The 20,986-nt window shown below is 31.8% G+C and overlaps 1 protein-coding gene and 2 long non-coding RNA genes across 4 annotated transcripts in view; 2 read left to right on the top strand and 1 right to left on the bottom strand.

Annotated features, from left to right (window-relative positions):
- The window catches only part of LOC114338763 (maternal protein pumilio), a 562,968-nt gene that overhangs the window by 82,820 nt on the left and 459,162 nt on the right, over nt 1-20,986 (top strand). The window lies entirely within an intron of this gene.
- On the bottom strand, nt 10,616-11,079 carry LOC126880360 (uncharacterized). Its single transcript, XR_007696577.1, has 2 exons — nt 10,741-11,079; nt 10,616-10,682 (listed from the first exon to the last, which is right to left on the bottom strand). It is a non-coding gene; the product is annotated as an uncharacterized LOC126880360 (long non-coding RNA).
- Nucleotides 11,107-11,578, top strand: LOC126880363 (uncharacterized). The gene is made up of 2 exons (XR_007696579.1): nt 11,107-11,453; nt 11,512-11,578. It is a non-coding gene; the product is annotated as an uncharacterized LOC126880363 (long non-coding RNA).

The raw sequence follows: 20,986 nt of genomic DNA, 5'->3' as shown, positions 1-20,986 counted from the left end.
TGTTGCCACACGTATAACGACCCGATCATTTTCGGAGGAGTATCAGCAACCGTTGAAAGATCAAAAGCGAGCATTTATTCGTTGATGCTCAGTGGGTACGAGCGTACTTAAGATTCTCTGCTATCATAGTCGGACGAACATTAAAATAAAATGAGCAGAACATGGGAACGCGGCGAATACAACGAACACTTCGAATAACCTGAGCATTTACTTGTTTGTGCGCGCTTGGCTCGTTCGATTCGTTCGGAAGAAAATCACCTAGTCAGTATGCACCTTTAGGACGCGTCCATAGTGCACGCGGATTTCCGAGTCAGGCAGCCAGCGCCGAGTCGGCTGCGAATTATTCGTATAATAAAAAAGCTGGCTGTTTTTGTCAACCAAGTCACATTGTATCGAATTTATATTATTACGAGACAAAGAAAATTGTGTTCTAAAATAATCCGCAATAAGACATATAAGCCAAAAGAGACTTCATCTAGAAAATATAATGTTAGATCGATGTGAAAGCATCTTCAGATTTTTCGTCGTGAATTTTAATGTGTACATACCTATAAGTACACATAAAATATGCCGTAGAAGTAATACAGTTATAGGATGTGTTTTGTACGCATGTAATAAAAATATCTAGTATACTATGCTTATGTACATAGTAAAATAGAATGTCATTTACAGATAAATAGCATAAACGACCTTTATCAGGAATTAAAAAATTTAAAATGTTGTTTCCCAATAAACCTTAATACTTCAATATTTGCAAATGATATGGAAATTCTTCATCTCATTTATAAACATGTTAAATTATGTAAAGACAAATTGTAAACTAGGCATAATTTGTTAATTTGATTTGAAGAAAATACATAGTAAAATAATCAAAAAATAATTTAACACTCAAAGTGTTAATTAAATGAAAGACCTCAATTAGTAAATCAATTTGTATAGTAAATGTGAGAAATCTGTATAGAATTTCGGAAGAAATAAACAAATGACAAGACTTTACATTGAGTTGGTCAAAAACGTCTAAAATTTAGTACAATGTGTAGATACTGTGTAGAAGGCAAAGTGAACGATAATTTTGCATTGGATTGAATCTGATATTTTAGATAAGCCAGATAATTTTATCGGCCAGAAAAAGACATGACAAGAGACACAATACGAGAGATTGATAAAGCACAAGATAGAAAAACAACAAAATATAGTAAACATAACAGAACAAATAAGTATTTGTAAAAAATAAACTGTGATAATAAATCAGAAATACTACTATTTGAACAGCCGCCCGCCGGTTCAATCAACTTGACAATATCATCAGACAAATTATTCAATCACGGACATTTATCATATGTAGGTATTTCAAATAATTGATATAAAGCTTTCTCGTATAATTCTCTTTTCTGCTATTTTGTTGAACCATTGGTGTTTTTTAAATGCGGGAAACGTTTGTTTTTAAAGAGAATTCATCAAAAACCGGCTTTCGAACGGCAATCCAAGAATTACATCAACATTTCTCAGGGAGTGCCGTTGAACTTTTGTATGAACTTAACATTGCTTATAGTCTCTTCGTATTGGCATAAGTCTTCAGAATTTATTATACAAGATGTATCCTTGTTAATAATCTTCGCTTTATGTATACATATTAATTAAAAGAATTACAGTAGAACCTCCATGATTCGAGTACCATTTATCAACATCCAGATTAATAGAATCTACGGTATTGTTGTAGTAAACTTAAAACATCGGTACAAACTAGACTCGAAGGCACCGTTGCTCAGTCCCGATAGATTATGGGCGAGGTCGTTCAAATAGGTGAGAAACAGTGGCGTACCGATAGAACAGCAGGCCCTGGTTCCAGTTGGGATGCGGACCCACCCGCTCAATAAATACTCACATTGTATAACACGAGTATCGAGCATCTAGCCTATTGTATTGGGATTATTTTTATGACCCACCGTATAAAACTTGCATTGAATATCTCAGTTTCCGAATTTCTGCAACTTTGTAATTTACCTACAACTTATTCATGGATGGTGCTAATATAAAAAATTACAGTTTGAGCTAGCACGTGTAGGTAGGCACCGACGGTTAGTCTTTAAACAAGGACTTTGGCAAGCAGGTAAAACGAGCAAGGAACCTTACAAAATCGTTCCCTGTGTTTCTTAATAAATTTTGATTTCAAATTTTTTGATGAATAGTTATTCTTCGTTTTTATTAATAAGTACGTACACAAAAATTAAAATTTATTAAGCAGTTACATTTCGTAGTGTGTACTTGTGTACTATCAGTTGCAAGATAATTCGGATAGAATTCCGACAAAATATGTACTTTTTGTACATATTTTGTCGGAGTTCCATCCGAATTATCTTGCAACGGATAGTAGTTCAAAATGTCCCCATCAAATTAGAAACAAAAGAAGGAAAAAGCGCTTTAGAGCGGGCCCCTGTACTGAACCATGCTCAGTACGCCTCTGGTGAGAAACACAGGAAAGAATAGATACAAAACAAAAAAACCAACAGGGAAAGTTGTGTTGTTGGGTTATTGAACAGCTGGAACCACATACAGCTTCGGTGTGTGTGTTCTCCTAGTAAGCTGCTACCAAATGCTATCAAACATGGTTTAATAAGAGTTGCTGTACTCGTGTGTGTAGTTTTGCACTGGAGCGCTATAGTATCCAGAGACTGGCGGCCGTAGCTCGATGGCTGTATTTTCACAATTTTCACAATTCTAATTTAACTGAGTCGCCACCGTTCTTCGGGGGGCACGTAAAGCCGTCGGTTCCGGCTACGTAAGTGGTCGTTAAGTCATGTTCTAGGTGCTTGGTGCTTGCGCGACGTAAAAATCCTAAAGGTATGTATACATATGCGCTCCGCTCGGCGCGCATATGTATACGTACCTTAACACTAGGACTATACATTAGCCAGAAGGTTACATTAACTTAATATGAATAACACTTGTTGGATTTGAAATTAGCAACAGGAATGATACTTCCATCAGTCCATTGGAATTTATTTAGACGGCTTATATTTCAAGGAGAAAGTTGTATTTTGTTTGTATCTTTAAAAATTCAAGTCCAATTCCATTTTTAACATTGCATCATCTATGAACAATTTCAAATAAGTATATATTTGTAAAGTTAAGCCAGAGGATGTAAGTAAATATTGAATTATCAGTGACTTTTGTCAGTAAACATATATCTATTTAAGCTCGTCTATAATTTTGTAGGTTAGATGTTTTTATTGTTCTGTAACTTTTACCTAATCTTTATATTTATGTATTTACGATGACGCCAATAAATTTTTTTAAGATAAAAACTACAAAAGTAACCTTTTTCCTTTATTTATATCAAAACAGTCAAAAATATATTTCCAATATTTCGAATTTGAATTTCTCGTGTTGTATTTCCATACTTTTATGGTGATGTAGTATATTTGTACATCTATACAATATATTCTGATAATTTGCAAACTCAGCTTTGTTTATTTTTTCTATTTTTTGTTATCTCGTGTATTTATTCATAATTATTCATAATTATTATCATAATTATTCATAATTATTCATAATTATTATCTTTATTCATAATTATTTATTTATTCATGATTTTTAAAGGTTTATTAGTTTACAATTTGATTTGTTGTTTTATTTCCGGAGAAATAAAACCTCTATTGGGACCCAGTTTCTGATTTCGCCTATTTGTGGTTTCTATTATTTGCAAACCAAATGAATGATGAACGAAAGAAGACAACGGGGAGGTCTAAAAGTTGCCCCTTACCACCTGTCTATTCATCATGGCCAAATTCCAACGAAAACTTGGTTACTATGCTCAGTTAGGAGTAAAACTAATATAAAATAATTCACTTTCACTCTATCACTCCTGCCCAGTAATATGAGATCTTCTGATCCATTTTGACAGGGATCGCTCCTCCTTTTCTTTGTTTTCTGGTTCTTAACTATCTTGGCAGACCAAGGAACAGATGGTGCGATAATTTAAACAATTTAGGAGCCTAATATTGAAGAAGAAACAGGCTTTAAAGCCTACATACAAGAAGGAAGAAGTATTTCTGGCTATGACTTCTCCATTTATCTGGTTATTTCATCTCTATTAGTCAAGCGTATTGTGTCAGCTCCATTGTCTATCATTTATTTAAACTGAATCAATATATTAACATATAACCAAAATCAATTCTGGATATCTAAATTTAATGTATGAAAATGTGAACTAAATCAGTTTAAGTACGAATACGATGAATATCTCCAATCAAATGCAAAACTATACTATTAGGATATTAAACATTGCTAATCAGTTACCTAATTAAGATTTACTGTTACTATTCTAAAATCAACAGAATTATGATACAGAGAAACAGAATTGGTAATTTACCCATGTATTGCATCTAAATAACCCCAATTAACTCGTTAAATATTGGTTTATATGGGAGTAAGCCACAATTGATTACGATGAGAATTACATTTTACACTTGTTTTGACGTTTAGATTTCCAATCCGGAAATTGTTTTCAAAAAAATATATATAAATTAAGAAATTGTTCTGTTACACGAATTGACTTTATTTATTATTTTTTATTAAATTATTTTTTTAAATAAAAACACTTCATTTTTATTCTTTTATTTACAAACACGTTCATTAATAATAAACACTTAATATTTAATTATAATTTATTAAAAACACTACAATGTCTAATTTATATTATACATATATATACATATAATTATCTATTTACAAATAATTTTATAAGTCAAAAATCCAGCGAAAAATGTACATTCGAAAATACGACATTCAAAATTACTCGAAACTATTTTATAAATGACTGAAGAACTAATTCAAAATCTTCTTCTTCTTATTTTGGTATAGACATGACTCGGTCTGTCTTTTCAATGTGTCTCTAGTAAGTTGTCGTTCCATCGTTTTCGTGGTCTTTCCACTGATCGTCTTCCTATTGGGGAACCGTCTCTCGCTGTCCTTACTACTCTATTTGTTGTTATTCGGCTTATGCGGTCATTCCATTCTATTCTTCTGTTTCTTTTCCAGTTATTAATGTTATCCGCCTTGCATTTCCGTCGTATATCTGTACTTATAACTCTGTCCCATAGAGTATTACCATCGATTTTTCGAAGGGTTTTCATCTCCGCTGTTTCGAACAATATTTTTGCTGTTGACTGTTTTCTAAATTCTGTCTTTCATTTCTTTTCCGATATTTTCATTTCTTCATATTGTGTCATTCAGGCAACCTGCGGCTCTGTTTGCTCTATTCACTTGATCTTCCACTTCTGTTCTAATTCAAAATCGTCTTAATCGTCAAAATTAGGAGGATCGGATGAATTAGGCCGTCTGTAACAGTTCACCTGTAAATGTTTAGTAGTTGGTCCTGTATGGCAACCAATTTGACATTTGATTTACTTGACCTCGATCTTGTAGGCATTTTTTTTCATTTTATTTATTTTGCTAAAATAAATAGTTGTATTGTTCAGACTGTTGAAATGCAGTAATATACCTAGAATCTAGAACGAGACACACTACTTGTCAGATTACACATTACACAGAGACATTAATACTTGTAGTAGATTATGTTAAAATTTGACATGAAAAAAAATTAGCATCAATACTAACAGCAACATACATTTCTATCTTTTTCCCTCCTGTAGATCAATCTTCACGATTTTCAACACTTCCTGTACTCATTCGACATCGACATTCGACAATTTCGCCGTGATTAATAATTCAGTTATACCAACTTTATCGCCCCGACCATTAATACGCCAAAAATACACTCCAGTAATGCCATGTTTTTATAATCTTTGCCATATGCTACACAAAAAATTTTTCCAGCACAACACCATATGCGATTAACTAACCGTTTCTTTATGATAACAACACTCGGTGGTTTTGTCATCGTTTATTTAATGCTCGGATAAATATTTAAACTGAACGTTTTGCTTTAAAAAATATGGTGGAATAATATGTGCACATATTTTTCTTGTATATAAATTGGGAGGTATTTGCATAGTTGGTTGATATGGGATAAAATAATATACTTGAAATTTGGTCGTGAAATAGCAGGATTAATGCTATAAAACAGTTTATTGTATATTTAGACATGTTTAGTTAAGGTCCCGTTCGATATACTCTGTTCCTCTAACTCTACAAACGCCCCAAAATAGCAGTTTGCTCTGTACTACATTATGATGCTTGCGGGTTTTTTTACATTGCATGTTTACGTGGTATTCTACATAATCTACATAAGGGACTTTCGTAAATCTCGGGTCGATGTGACGATATTTGATACACGAATTAATGATACTAAACGATGATCGAGTGGATTAGGAATAGCATTTATTTATTAATACGAAATGGATATATAAGGAGAGGAAATCTCGCTCAACTCAGAGTAAGACTTGTAAGATTCTAGGTTCAGCTCGCGTAGCTAAGGATGGGGTTGTGTTTCGTCGTATTCGCTCAGCTCACCAAGACGACGGGGTTTGGAGGGTTTCGGAATATGGTCGGGATACGTTTAACTCACCTATTATACTTGGTTGATTATTCTCCGTTCAGCACAGAGAATAAATCAAGTGGATTTCCGTCTTTGATACTGTCAGAGATAGTATAAAAACACGTTTTCCATAGGCGTACTCTAGATGATAAAATTATATTATCGTCACAAGCATTGCATGAAATGTGGCATGTGTGGGTTAGAGCTCCCGCACTCCCAAGCCAACTGATTCTCCATGTTGCACTTTTATAAAAATATATAAATATATAGATGTCACTTCTGCGTTCTGTATTGCTAACTCAAGAATTACATTATGACCTAGGTTAGGTCAAACGTCGTAAACAAAAAACGATGTCGATGTACACTCTACTATTATCAGCTAATAACTTCTTGTGGTGATGTCTCCTTTTGTGAAGGTTAGCGACTACACTGGCAAATCTGTCTCTGTCCAATACGGTTCGAAGCATAGATGTTTAATCAAGGCCGGTCCGCGAATTTACAAAACCTATACTATTTCAGTCATGGGGGCGACTGAATTCGAGTAGGTTTTGTATGCAGAATATTAGTTACATATCCTATACTATTTCGGTCCAGAAATTAACTGTATCGGTGTAGGATTTGTAAGCGAAATTTTTTATTATTATTGAGCAAATGTCTATACTATACTGTTTCAGTCATGTAAGTAAAACTAATCAAATATTTACTAAGTGGATTTATTATTATATCATAAAATTTAGATATGTTTTGAAAATTAAAATTAATAATATATGTACATTTGGATATTAAAAATTAAAAACAAATGAATATGTAATTACTAATGTACGAATATATACAGTATATCTCTGTAAGTTGGAACCATATGGAAAATTTTTTTATTATTGATTTTACGAAAATAGTATATTACTTTATGAGGCGGAGAAGCATGACTTTTCTTGACGCGCCCGATATTACGCGCCGAACGAAGTGAGGGCAAGTCAAGAAAAGTCGCTTCTTTGCCGAATAAAGTATACTATTTTTTCTTCAAACGTAGCAGTTTTCAACCATAAATAGTACAATTCATACGCTATTTTTACTCGAAATTAACTGTGACAACTATCAAAGTCGTCTAGATGTTAGAAATTAAAATAATTAAGTCGTCGGAATGATTGCTGAAAGTTGTGCTCGACCATCAGTATCATCAACAATTACCAATGCGTATCAAGAGTCGGGAACATTTTTGCACGGTTTCAACTTTGAAAATGCCTCATTAACTAATTGTACTTTTAATATTACTATAAATAAAAATGATGTTTAATTGTTGTTAATGACATTTGTATTGTTGCTTTGTGACATGTTTCATATTGTTGCCATGACAACATTTTTCCCTCCGCCGTAAAGAAATGGGAAAAAAAAACTGCTGCCGGCGGAGACATCAAACTTTGACAGGATCAAGTTAGATAAGTAATGTCATCATTATTTGACGTTTGAAGAAAAAAATATATTTTTCATAAAAAGTTCTGCATGGTCTAAAACCTAAGATGCAATCATCTGATATCAAGCTTTTTCAATAGTATACGAGGGATGTCAAAAAATATGAATTTGTCTCAAGAGTAAAGTACCTTTATATATTTCACAAGATTGAAAATTGTTATTACGAAAATTTGTTTGGACTTAAAAATAATTTTCTAATATGCAACTACATTCTTCTAATTGAAAAAAAAATGAAATTTTTTCTCTAAAGATACTTTACTCTTAACAGAAATTCATATTTTTTGAGATTTCTCATATACTATTAATAAAACGTACTAGTAGTAATATCAGATGTAATAATGCAAAAGTAATATCAGATGATTGCATCTTCGGTTTTAGACCATGCAGAACTTTTTATGAAGAATATGTTTCTTTTTTTCGTAAAATCAATAATAAAAAAGTTTTCCATATGGTTCCAACTTACAGGGACATACTGTATATATTCGTGTATTAGTAATTATTCATTTGTTTTTAATTTTTAATATTATTCAAATATATATATTATTCATTATATAATAATAAATCCACTTAGTAAATATTTTATTAGTTTTACTTACATGACTGAAACAGTATAGATAGACATTTGCTCAATAATAATAAAAAATTTCGCTTACAAATCCTACACCGATACAGTTAATTTCTGGACCGAAATAGCATAGGATATGTAACTAATATTCTGCTTACAAAACCTACTCGATTTCAGTCGCCCCATGACTGAAATAGTATAGGTTTTGTAAATTCGCGGCCGGTCCAGTTTCTGATATTTCTAAGCCATGTAATCTGGCATCTACCGGGACCTCGTTTTCCTTCAACCTTACCCTGGATAATCAGTTGCGGAAGGCGGAAGGTTAGCTAATAACTAATTATCCTAAACTTAGACTTAGAACCGAAAGTAGCTTTAAATACATAATTTTTGCTGATTCTACGAGGCTGAGTATTTGTCCTCTATTGTAGAGTCTCGTATTATTATTGTTTTTGCATTATTATTGTATCATTCTGTGTATTAACCATGTTTTTTCTTTGTTACAGGTGAGTGAAATATTTTACGTTTACTATGTCAACGTGCAGTAAGTAATAAATATAATAAGCTTAACAATGCAATATTTGAAACTGCTTATGGGATATTTCGGTTTCATCACGTGTCTGCCAATGTCTCTCTATAGTCAGAGAACGAAATAGTTGTCAGTGATTCATTTCGAAGTTCGTGGATTATTACGAAATTTGAGGAGAAAGAGGAGTAATTTTAGTGGTGTGTAAAATTATCCTATAAATATACTATAATTGTACGTGTATAATTCTGTAATTTTACAATTATACCATTATTTTAGTAAGCAATAAGTAACATTTCATGCAACAAATAACTGCCAACTATTTCGTTCTTTGAGTATATCATGTTTTGGTCAACATCCCTTTTGTAAATAGGTATTAGCATACATCTTCGCCAAATTCTTCGTTATGTTTGGCTATTTTATGTAACCACTTTATTTCCCAATTTTTATTTTAGGGTCCTCCATTTAATGTTACCTTCTATACTGAAAGTCACATTCAGATGGCAGCATTACAGAGATACGCCTGTGCTTTCTATATGGCAGAAATAACCACAATGTTGTCAAAGTTCTTAATCGTACGTTATGGGCCGACTCCTATAAAAGAATTATAATTTGGGAAATATTTATGGATGTAAAATGGAAAAATACTGCACTTTTGTGAATTTTTTTAGTTTAACCCGGATTATTTTAAAAAAGTAACAAAATTTACAATGGCAGTATAATTGGCAACACTGTTATACTAAACTTACGTGCATAGAAATCGGCCCACTTAAAAATTTGGTTATTTTTGATGTCTCGTATTTCCTAAACCTGTTGGCCGATTTAAGTTATTTTTTTAATACGTTATAGCCTGATTTTTTAACAATATTGCTATAATAATATTGTTGCTAAACAGGTAGATTTTTATTGTATACCGGGTGTACGAATCAAACTGTGTTTTTTTCTTAAAGTTCGCATCACACTGTGGAATATTCTAGAATTTATAAAATACTGAAATTCAAACCCAACTATAGCCTCAGGTTTTCTTAACATTCTGTTTTTTGATTCATTCGTTTATGTTGAATAATAAAAAAGTTAGGTACTTTAACAACTAGAAATGTTATTCATCAATACACGGTGTTTCTAAATAACTTTAAGGGGTAATTCTGCATGAAAAAATCATGACAGTGTGCTTTATAAACGTATGTTCGCAAATGTTTCGTTTCGAGATACGGGATGTTGAATTTTTTCTTACAAACTTACGATTTATTTATTGCTCTAAAACCAGTTGAGATATGCAAATTAAATTTGTTAGGTTTTAAGAGATAGTTATTGCCGATTTTTGACACAAAATTAAGAATTTAATATTCACCATTGGCGCACATACGGGTAATATGACCGATCATATTACCCGTATGCACGCCAATGGTCAATATAAAAATCTTAATTGTATGTCAAAAAATGTGCAATAACTACGTCTTAAAACCCACCAGATTTCATTTGCATATCTCAACCGGTTTTAAAGCAATAAATAAATAAATCTAAACGGGAACTGGTGTATGTTTTCAAAAGACTGATAGTGTGTAAATTAATTTATTAAATCAGCTAAGTACTTTCAGCATATTAATGCCATCATCAGAGCTATCCTATAAAAAGACTAAGTTGAAAAATCTTATTCATAAAAAATTATAAAGTGAAACTTACGTCTTATAGGTGTAAAAACCTCAAAAGAAGAGAAAACTTCGAACAAACACATTCTATATTTTAAAAATTAACCCAGGGATATAACCACTGGTTAGGGTAAAAAACCCTTAAATGTTAAAAATCACATTTAATGTGTTTTTTTTTACAAAATGGCCACCATTCGTACAAAGAACAGCTGTTACTGACAATATTCAAAACGACAGCCTGCTGACGGAAACAATAGTTCCTAGCGACATCTGTGTTATTAAAATTATTTAAAATTTTTGAAAATGACTAAGTTGTCATATGTAGTTAACTAATTGGTATGACGTTAAAGTTAATATGAAAAACTAAAGTTAAATTTAATTAATTTAATTTAATTTTAAATTTAACTTTAGTTTTTCATATTAACTTTAACGTCATACCAATTAGTTAACTACATATGACAACTTAGTCATTTTCAAAAATTTTAAATAATTTTAATAACACAGATGTCGCTAGGAACTATTGTTTCCGTCAGCAGGCTGTCGTTTTGAATATTGTCAGTAACAGCTGTTCTTTGTACGAATGGTGGCCATTTTGTAAAAATAAAAAAAAAACACATTAAATGTGATTTTTAACATTTAAGGGTTTTTTACCCTAACCAGTGGTTATATCCCTGGGTTAATTTTTAAAATATAGAATGTGTTTGTTCGAAGTTTTCTCTTCTTTTGAGGTTTTTACACCTATAAGACGTAAGTTTCACTTTATAATTTTTTATGAATAAGATTTTTCAACTTAGTCTTTTTATAGGATAGCTCTGATGATGGCATTAATATGCTGAAAGTACTTAGCTGATTTAATAAATTAATTTACACACTATCAGTCTTTTGAAAACATACACCAGTTCCCGTTTAGATTTATATAGAAGTGTGTACAAGTCAAACAGTCGTTTTCTATTCAATAAATAAATAGTCAGTTTGTAAGAAAAAATTCAACACCATGTATCTCGAAAACGGAGCGCTCGCGGACATATGTTTATGAAACAAAAGGTCATTATTTTTCATTCAGAATTACCCCTTATAGTTTTCCATATTTATTTAAAAACACCCTGTATTGCCGAAAAACAAGGCTAGTTGTTAAAGTACCTACCTTTTTTATTATCCAACATAAGGGAATGAATCAAAAAACAGAATGTTAAGAAAAGCTGAGGCTATAGTTGGGTTTTAATTACAGTATTTTATAAATGCTAGAACAGCGATTCTCAAACTTTTTGAGTCATGTACCACCTGCAGTTACTTTTACTATTTTTGGTACCACCTATATTTTTACATTGTATTATCAAGACTTACTAAGTACTACTATTTTAATTTTTTGTTTTGTGATTTGTGTACCACCGTAAATAATAAGATGTACCACCAGTGGTACATGTACCACAGATTGAGAACCGCTGTGCTAGAATATTCCACAGGGTGTTGGCAACTTTGAGAAAAAAACACAGTTTGATTTGTACACCCGGTATACAATAAAAATTTACCTGTTTAGCAACAATATTATTACAGCGATATTTTTAAAGAATCAGGCTAGAACATATTAAAAAAATGGCATAAATCGGCCAACAGGTTTAGGAAATACGAGTCATCAAAAATGACCAAATTTTTAAGTGGGCCGATTTCTATGCACGTAAGTTGATATCCGTACACTGCCATCTGAATGTGACTTCCACCATAGCTAGCCCAGACTGTAATCCTCTCGACCACAAATTATGGTCAGTTTCAGAGAGCATGGTCAGTGGTTCACAAAATAAATGGCCAAAAATGGCCAAATTAAAAACAATTATTGTACCTATGATCGAAAAGCCTAATACAAATGGAGCAACTGTTTGTCATATTTGTGTAAAACGCGTTATAGATCAGGGCCATTTTACCGGACAAGTACGTGGATTTGCGCACCAAGCATGAAATTGATAAAAAATTATTTGTTGTTCCCGTGGTTTTTCATAATTTTAGTGGTTACGATTCACATTTTATGATTATCGATTTATGCAAACATGGGCACTTGAGCTTACTTCCCATTAATAAAGAAAAATATATTTCATTTACATTACACATTACACTCTGACGAACGTTACGATTTATTGATTCACTAGTACAAAGACGTCCATAATCTGGAGGCATTGAAGCAAGCGTTGGTAGAATCTGTGGACAATTATTTTCCTTACGGCGTAATTCTCGTACAGCGACCGATGAAATGGCCTAACAGAATTCCGTGCTGTATTCGGCATTTTGAATAATGTTTCATCGTTACATCAGTAATTAATTTAGTAAATTTTTTTCAAATGGAGCCAGTAGTTTAATTTTTTTTTATTTTTATATTATCTTGAAAAGATGAAAAAATATATAATCTGCATTTTCTTCTGTTTTTAATTAGAGCAAACATACGTCTTCAAGAGAAAGTTATTTTTATGATAGCAGTGTACGATACCGTACTCATAGCTTCTTAATACGACTAATATAACTATCATTACAAGAGAAATGAATTGAAATTACATCCAACTATTTCCCAATGAATATAATTCTAGTATTTGAATTGCGTACGTTTTTCGTAACATCGAAAGTGCATCAAAATCAGATTAAAAATTAATTAGACGAAAATGCGACTAGATAGAATGCAATTAGGCGGTCCGCTAATTATTGGCGTGTTTAATCAGTCAGGAAAAGTAGTAGCTACAAAAAAGAACAGAGATATCTACGTTTAATGGGAAAGTTGGTACACGCGAATTGAAAAGATATATTCGCAATTTGTGCCGATTGTTGGCGAGTAGTCATTTCACTGCTGATGTTATCAAGTCGACAAATCAAATATTCAATCGTAAAATGTAAAAATCTTGCCGGGAAAGTAAAATTTCGAATATGAAGCTATAAAAATGAATAATCTTATTAAACAATCAGTTTGACTTCATACTTGACATGAGGGTTTATTTCCGTATTTCAATCAATTTTTGAAAACCTTAATCTAAAATGTAGTGATTTATTTCTGTAACGTGGTATAGGTAAATTGGCTAGTACATATTATTAAAAAGAATATAACAAATAAAAAGAAAGAACTACTCGTAGGTCTGGATCCCGCGTATGAAAAAAAAAAGTTGATTAATAGCAAGCTGAAAATTTGTTAATAGCTTAAGGGTGTCTAGTCGGACAAACTTTGATATATGGGAACACTGGAACAGGGGAAGTTTTAATTGTGGAACAGGTTAAAAATTTGGAACGGTCAGACCACGAAAACAGCACTTGTATTTTGTCCGACAGAACAGACTTAAACTCTCCGAACAGAGATTAAACTCTTATAGCTTAATAAAATAAAAAATAGTCAAAATGTAAATTCGTACAGGTTGAAACAAATTTTATATCAAAGTTTAGGTCTGTACAAAAGATATTTTCAAGAAAGTATCCAAATCATACAAAGGGATCATTGTTTAAATAATTAAAAATGGGTCATTTTTGCAAAAAAAATACTTTTTTAACTGCTGAGGTAATTCACTTATAATGAAGGTCTATGGGATTTTTTTCGGCAAAGTTGAAGGGTGAATATTTCACATAAGACTTACTAAATAAAATTTGACCTCCTATTTATTTAAATAATTGTATATAAATATTTAAAAACAAATTTGCAAAAAATTATTTTTAGCGTTTTAAATAAGCACTATAAAATATCTTATTTTACAGACTAAATTGCACTATGTTACCAGTATTAAGCAAAAAAAAAATTGGTCAAAAAATATTTAATATTTTTTGAGATATTGAATTTGTTTATTAAATGTTACTATATTTTCAATTGCAAAACTGCGGTTGTTGTCAAGGAAATATTCACCTGCTTAAGATCTCATAATTTTTATTTTTATGTATATTTTCGATAAATGTATTGATAAATTTAAATTACAATTAAACTCCCCCCTAAAATGGCATTTGAAAATTATTCAAATTTGTTTATAATTTGTTTTTTCAATAACGTCGCGGGGATTAAGTATTTTGAAATGCCGTTTTGATAATTGGGTTACTGGGAATTCTATACTAATTTTTTTTGTTATTTTTTCTTCTTTTTTTTTTCTTGGATGTGTATTAATTCTTTTAGGGTTAAATTTTATTAAGAATGTCGAATCTCTGAGTCGTAGATTCTAGATCTAAAAATATTAAGATTTAACTAAAATCTCTTAAACTATCCCATGTCGTACGCTTCTGGTAGTAGCTAGAAACTTTTATTTATCACAATTTAGTAGACTATATAGTACCCATACTTTCTGCCAAGTATGATAAGGATACGTCAAATAGTTTGAAAGTACTTGGTAAAAATAATATTTAAATTTTTAAATAAAACTCCCTGTAACTGAGTAAGTAGCCACATTTTATTTAAGTGATTTTAGACCAATCTTAATATTTTTAGGTCTAGAATCTACAACTTAGAGATTCGACATTCTTAATGAAACTTAACCCTAAAAGGGCCCGTAGTAATATAACTGCAAGAAAAAAAAAGAAGAGGAAAAAAAGACAAAAAAAATTGTTAATTAGTGAAAAATTACTAGGAATCCAATTATCGAAACGGTATTTCAAAATATTTAATCCCCGCGACGTTATTAAAAAAACAAATTATAAACAAATTTGAATTATTTTCAAATGCCATTTTAGGTTGAAGTTTAATTAAAATTTGAAATTATCAATACATTTATCGAAAACATACATAAAAATAAAAATAATAAGATTTAATACAAGTGAATATTTCTTTGGCAACAACCGCGTTTTTGCAATTGAAGATAGAGTAACATTTAATAAACAAATTCAATATCTCAAAAAATATTTAATATTTTTGGACCAATTTTTTTTTATTAATACTGATAACATAGGCGTAACCAGGATGATCCTAAGGGGGGTTACAACTACCTGAAAGGGGGGGGTTACAACTACTGTAAGGTCTCTGAGGGCTATGGTGTTAAGCGTATAGAGCTCAAAGTACATCCCAAAGGGGGGGGGTTACAACCCCCAAACCCCCCCCCCCGGTTACGCTTATGACTGATAACATAGCGCAACTTCTTCTGTAAAATAAGATATTTTATAGTGCTTATTTAAAACGCTAAAAATAATTTTTTGCAAATTTGTTTTTTAAGTTTCATGTATAATTGTTTAAATAAATAGGGGGTCACATTTAATTTAGTAAGTCTTATGTGAAAGATTTACCCTTCAACTTTGCAGAAAAAAATCCCATAGACCTTCATTAATAAGTGAATTACCTCAGCAGTTAAAATAGTAATTTTTTGGCAAAAATGACCCCTTTTTAATTATTTAAACAATGATCCCCTTGTATGATTTGGATACTTTTTTGAAAATATCTTTTGTACCCACCTAAACTTTGATATTAAATTTGTTTCAACCTGTACGAATTTACATTTTGATTTACATGTGGTGTAATTTTATTTTACTAGACTATTATGCAAAAATCAGACTGCTATTTATCACCAAATGGGCGTTTTCATGAGTGGAGCATGTAGAATATGTCAAATGACAGGTGATAAATAGCAGTCTGATTTTTGCATGAGAGTTTAATCTCTGCTCGGAGAGTTTCAAGTCTGTTCTGTCGGACAAAATAAATGTGCCGTTTTCGTGGTCTAACCTTTCCAAATTTTTAACCTGTTCCTCAATTAAAACTGCCCCTGTTCCAGTGTTCCCATATATCAAAGTTTATCCGACTAGACACCCTTAAGCTATTAACAACTTTTCAGCTTGCTATTAATCAACTTTTTTTTTCATACGCGGGATCCAGACCTATAGATAATAAAATCACTAGAAAATAGATCTAGGGTTCTCCAAAATTAAGATTAAGAGTTAATGATTTGACAACATATTAAAGGAAAAATTTGACAGAGAAGCAGACGTACCAAGAGCCAGAAGCAGGCAATCACGTCCAAAATAATAAAGAAGGCAAATCAAGTTTCGCAATGTTTTCCGATAACTATGAATTTTATCTAACACAAATACAGAAATTGTGGAAGTAGATGCAGCGAAAAGCAGCTTTAAAGAAGATGCGATTCAGCATTCAGTGTCTGAAAAAAAGGCCACAAAACTACTTAACTCCTATTTACAAGGTGTCTAATATATGGCTTTTATTGGAAAAAATGCTGTTGATGTTTCTTGTGCTGCGTATAAGTACCTAACAAACCAGACAAAAGCAAAATATCACTTTTTATAGAAGATTTTGAATAAAAACCGCCATCTTGGTTATTCTTTAAAACCCTTCGGCTAACGCGACGACGTAGTTCAGTCGTGATTTTAAATTTACAGTACTATTCTTCTTTTTTACGTGCCATCTCTGCGACGAAGTTGGCAATCATCATAGCTATTCTAACTTCTGACACTACAGCCCGAAAGAGTTCAGTTGAGCTGCATCCAAATTATTCTGAGGTTTCACAGCCAGGACATTTTTCTCCTTCCCATGCTGCGCCTTCCTTGAATCTTTCCCTGCATTATTAATTTTAAGAGTTCATATCTGAGGCGCCCAGAGCAACAGTGGTTAGGCCACAAATTGAGCATTCTTTGATTAATATATCAATAAAAGCAGCAACATTAAATCTTCGGATTAACAAGAGTCTACACAACTTACCTGTATATTTGGCTAAATGGTGCTACATAATTTGTAGCGCCATCCCATAAGCATAGTGGAAATACGAATGCAAAGATTGCATTTATCTCAAGACTTTGTTTTTGGGGTTAGGCCACTGTTGCGTTGAGCACCTCATCTGTCACCACGTGTTATATTACCCAAATGTTGTAGTTTTCTTATTTTGGTGGAATCCACTATCTCCCTGCTGTTCTCTATTCTTCTTAGTACTTCTTCATTGGTTAGTTATTCTGTCTGTCCAGGAGATTCTCAGCATTGTTCAATATGTTCGCACTTCAAATGCATTTGCACTTCAAAGGCATTGTTTATTAAGAGTCCACGTCTCCACACCATACAAAAGAACTGAAAATACATAACACTTTAGTACTCGCTTTCTAAGATTTAGGCTGAGGTCTCTACTACCTAATATTTGTTTCATTTTTTAAATAAATATAAATATACCTTTTACACAAAAGATTTTTTTGTTTTCTTCTTTTTTTGTTTCATTTTATTGAATACCCTACTATTGAACCCCTCTAAAGGTTAGAATAATAATATTTCGGGTAGTTCGCCATGCAAGGTTAGGCCTTTTTTCGTTTAACCCCACTGGACTATGATTATAGGCAATGTTGATCGATAGCAATAGACAAGGCGAAAACGGCGGGTTAGTTGGGAAAAATATTCCCATGAGATTTTTTTGCATAATTACATTCGTGAGACATCCCAGAATAAGGTTCAAGAAGTCGCCCACGTTAAAAGTGGGCCAAATTTTTTTTAACAATTTTTTTTAATCAAATTGCAACAATCAATATTTTTAGGTTTTTTGGACCATTCTGAGTAAAAAAGGTCTCTTATAATTTTTCTCCAAAGTTGATCGTTTTCGAGTTATAAGCAATTTAAATTTGAAAAAAAAGGAAAATGGCGATTTTCAAGGCTTAATAACTCGGTTAAAAGTTATTATTATGAAAGTCAGAAAGTGACTAAATCGAAGTTTAATGCCCCCCCTACAAGATCCTGAAGAAATTTTTGTCATAGTTTTATTACTAAGCTGTTATTTTTAAGTAATAATATTGAGCGCCATGCACGTGGTAGCCGACCGTAAATGCTGAGTGCGAGAGGATGCCACTCCGGTAGTCCAATTGTGCATCCTACTTGTACTCACATTTACGGCCGGCTACCACGTGCATGGCGCTCAATATTATTACTTAAAAATAACAGCTTAGTAATAAAATAATGACAAATTTTTTTTCAGGGTCTTGTAGGGGGGGGGCATTAAACTTTGATTTAGTCACTCTCTGACTTTCATAATAATAACTTTTAACCGAGTTATTAAGCCTTGAAAATCGCCATTTTCGTTTTTTTCAATTTTAAATTACTTATAACTCGAAACGAAAACGAAAACGATAAACTTTAGAGAAAAATTATAAGAGACCTTTTTTATCCAGAATGGTCCAAAAAATATTGATTTTTGCAATTTGATTAAAAAAAATTGTTAAAAAAATAGGCCCACTTTTCACGTGGGTGACTTCTTGAACCTTTCTGGGATGTCTCACGAATGTGATTATGCAAAAAAATCTCATGGGAATATTTTTCCCAGCGGACCCGCCGTTTTCGCCTTGTCTACAAGTGATTGACTGGGAATACTATTTGTTTGTTTTTTAACGATAATAGGAACGTGCTTAGTTGGTACCTAAACAAAATTAATATTACACCTTACAATGTCATCATCTGCTGAAATGACCAAATGCCCTTCATCGCAATATTTAATATCTGTAGAAACTGATAAGTATGTAGTTCAGAAAAACCGAATTTCTTCTTTTCGAGTTTTTTTCCCGAATTTTTGGTACGTTTTCGCCACAAATCTGGACATTTTTATGCTGTTTCATAATTTATTGTCGATACAACGTCGTTCTAATTATAGTACAATTCTTGCAAGAGGGTTTTATATAATATTATATAACATAAATGTTTTGCTTTTCAAATAGTGCACAAAATGATGGTTTTCACCGAACTCATAATCATGTTGAGCCATTGTTTGCTCAGGTTTGTTTTTGCTCTTTTATCGTTCGCTGAACGTCTAGATTTCTAATCTTTATGAAGTATTGTCAACATTACATATATTTTATCTTTTAATACTTTTGCAACCATTGTTTTGATGACTCAAGGTGGAGTTTTAAAAAGAAATCACTGTTAGAGATGTTACAAATAATTATAATGCAATATCAGTCATCACATATATTGAAGACGTGTTTAAATAACTTTGTATGAAAAAAAAATAACTGTCCTTTTTAGTAGCGGTTGTCTGCTGTTTGTGCAGATTATTATGGTTTTACCGGCTATACCTTTTCGGGTTATCTCTTTTGCGACTATGGAGATAATACCAGCCAGTTCAGTCTGGACTGACACATATATAGACCAGGACGCATCTGTAAAAATATTAGTATCATACATTTGTACGTTGAGAGGTGACTCATATTTTTTTGCAGAAATTGCTTGAAAATAACTCATACAATAATATTTGAGTTATCCTCCCACTCAAAAAGGTCCGGAACATTGTTTAAATAATCAAAATGTCAAAAAATAAAGGAAAAATTCGATTTTTTTCTTCGTTTTTTGACTATAACTTTGAAAGTAAGTATTCATTTCTGAGAAAAGTTGTACTGACATAAAAGTTGCGCAATTAAATTTCCTAGAATATAGAATTCGTTAAAAATTTTAAAAATTGTCACCCTTGTTGCAAAATAGCAATACTCGCGAAAATACGATAAAAACACAAGTATTCGCCTTTTACGTTTTTCAACCATTTATGCCACACTTAGGACCTTCATATTTCACCCAGAAAAACTTTATGATACAGTAAAACAATACTGTAAATTTCATTAAGATCGGTTTAATAGATTTGGCAAAATAAATTTTGCAATCCAGCTTTCACAAAAAAATTCATTTTTTCAAAATGTTACAGGACTGAAAATAAAGCAGATAGCAAGTTGAATTTTTTTTGCTTATAGACGTATACTGTACCTTTCATTTGCAATTTGCAAAACTAAAATCTACTAACTACCTCGTCAGGATTTTTTAAATAAACATTAATTATTGGTGCTACGCGCAGGACAGCGGATAGTTTGCTCTGATTGGACATTCCAATGACCTTTGATAATGATTGATACATTTTAATTTTATTACATTTCGATATAAATAAATAAATTTGTTTATTGCAAAATAAAAACACATACTCTATCCTTTGAAATAACACTTTTCTTAGCAAAAACTTTCTTTGTTCATATATTTTAACTTAGAGAATAAAAGTTTATTATTTTTAAACATATGCAATTGTTTAAACAATATTTCACAAACAATAATAAAATTAGTTTGATTTTTGTGGAATTAAAATAAACTGCGCGTCATAGAAAACGGGCACCCTAAAAAATGGGTCATTTTTGATGTGGCGTATCTCCTAAACCTGTTGTCCGATTTAAGTGATTTTTTGAATATGTTATAGCCCTATTCTTTATCAATATCCCTGTGTTAATATTTTTGCAAAACAGGTAAATTTTCATTATATACCGGGTGTACGAATCAAACTGTGTTTTTTTCTCAAAGTTCGCAACACCCTGTGGCATATTCTAGCATTTATAAAATACTG

Source organism: Diabrotica virgifera, chromosome 1 (genome assembly GCF_917563875.1).
Source record: "Diabrotica virgifera virgifera chromosome 1, PGI_DIABVI_V3a".
Taxonomy (NCBI): domain Eukaryota; kingdom Metazoa; phylum Arthropoda; class Insecta; order Coleoptera; family Chrysomelidae; genus Diabrotica; species Diabrotica virgifera.
The sequence above is the reverse complement of the archived record's forward strand: the minus strand, read 5'-3'. Positions and strand labels throughout refer to the sequence as shown.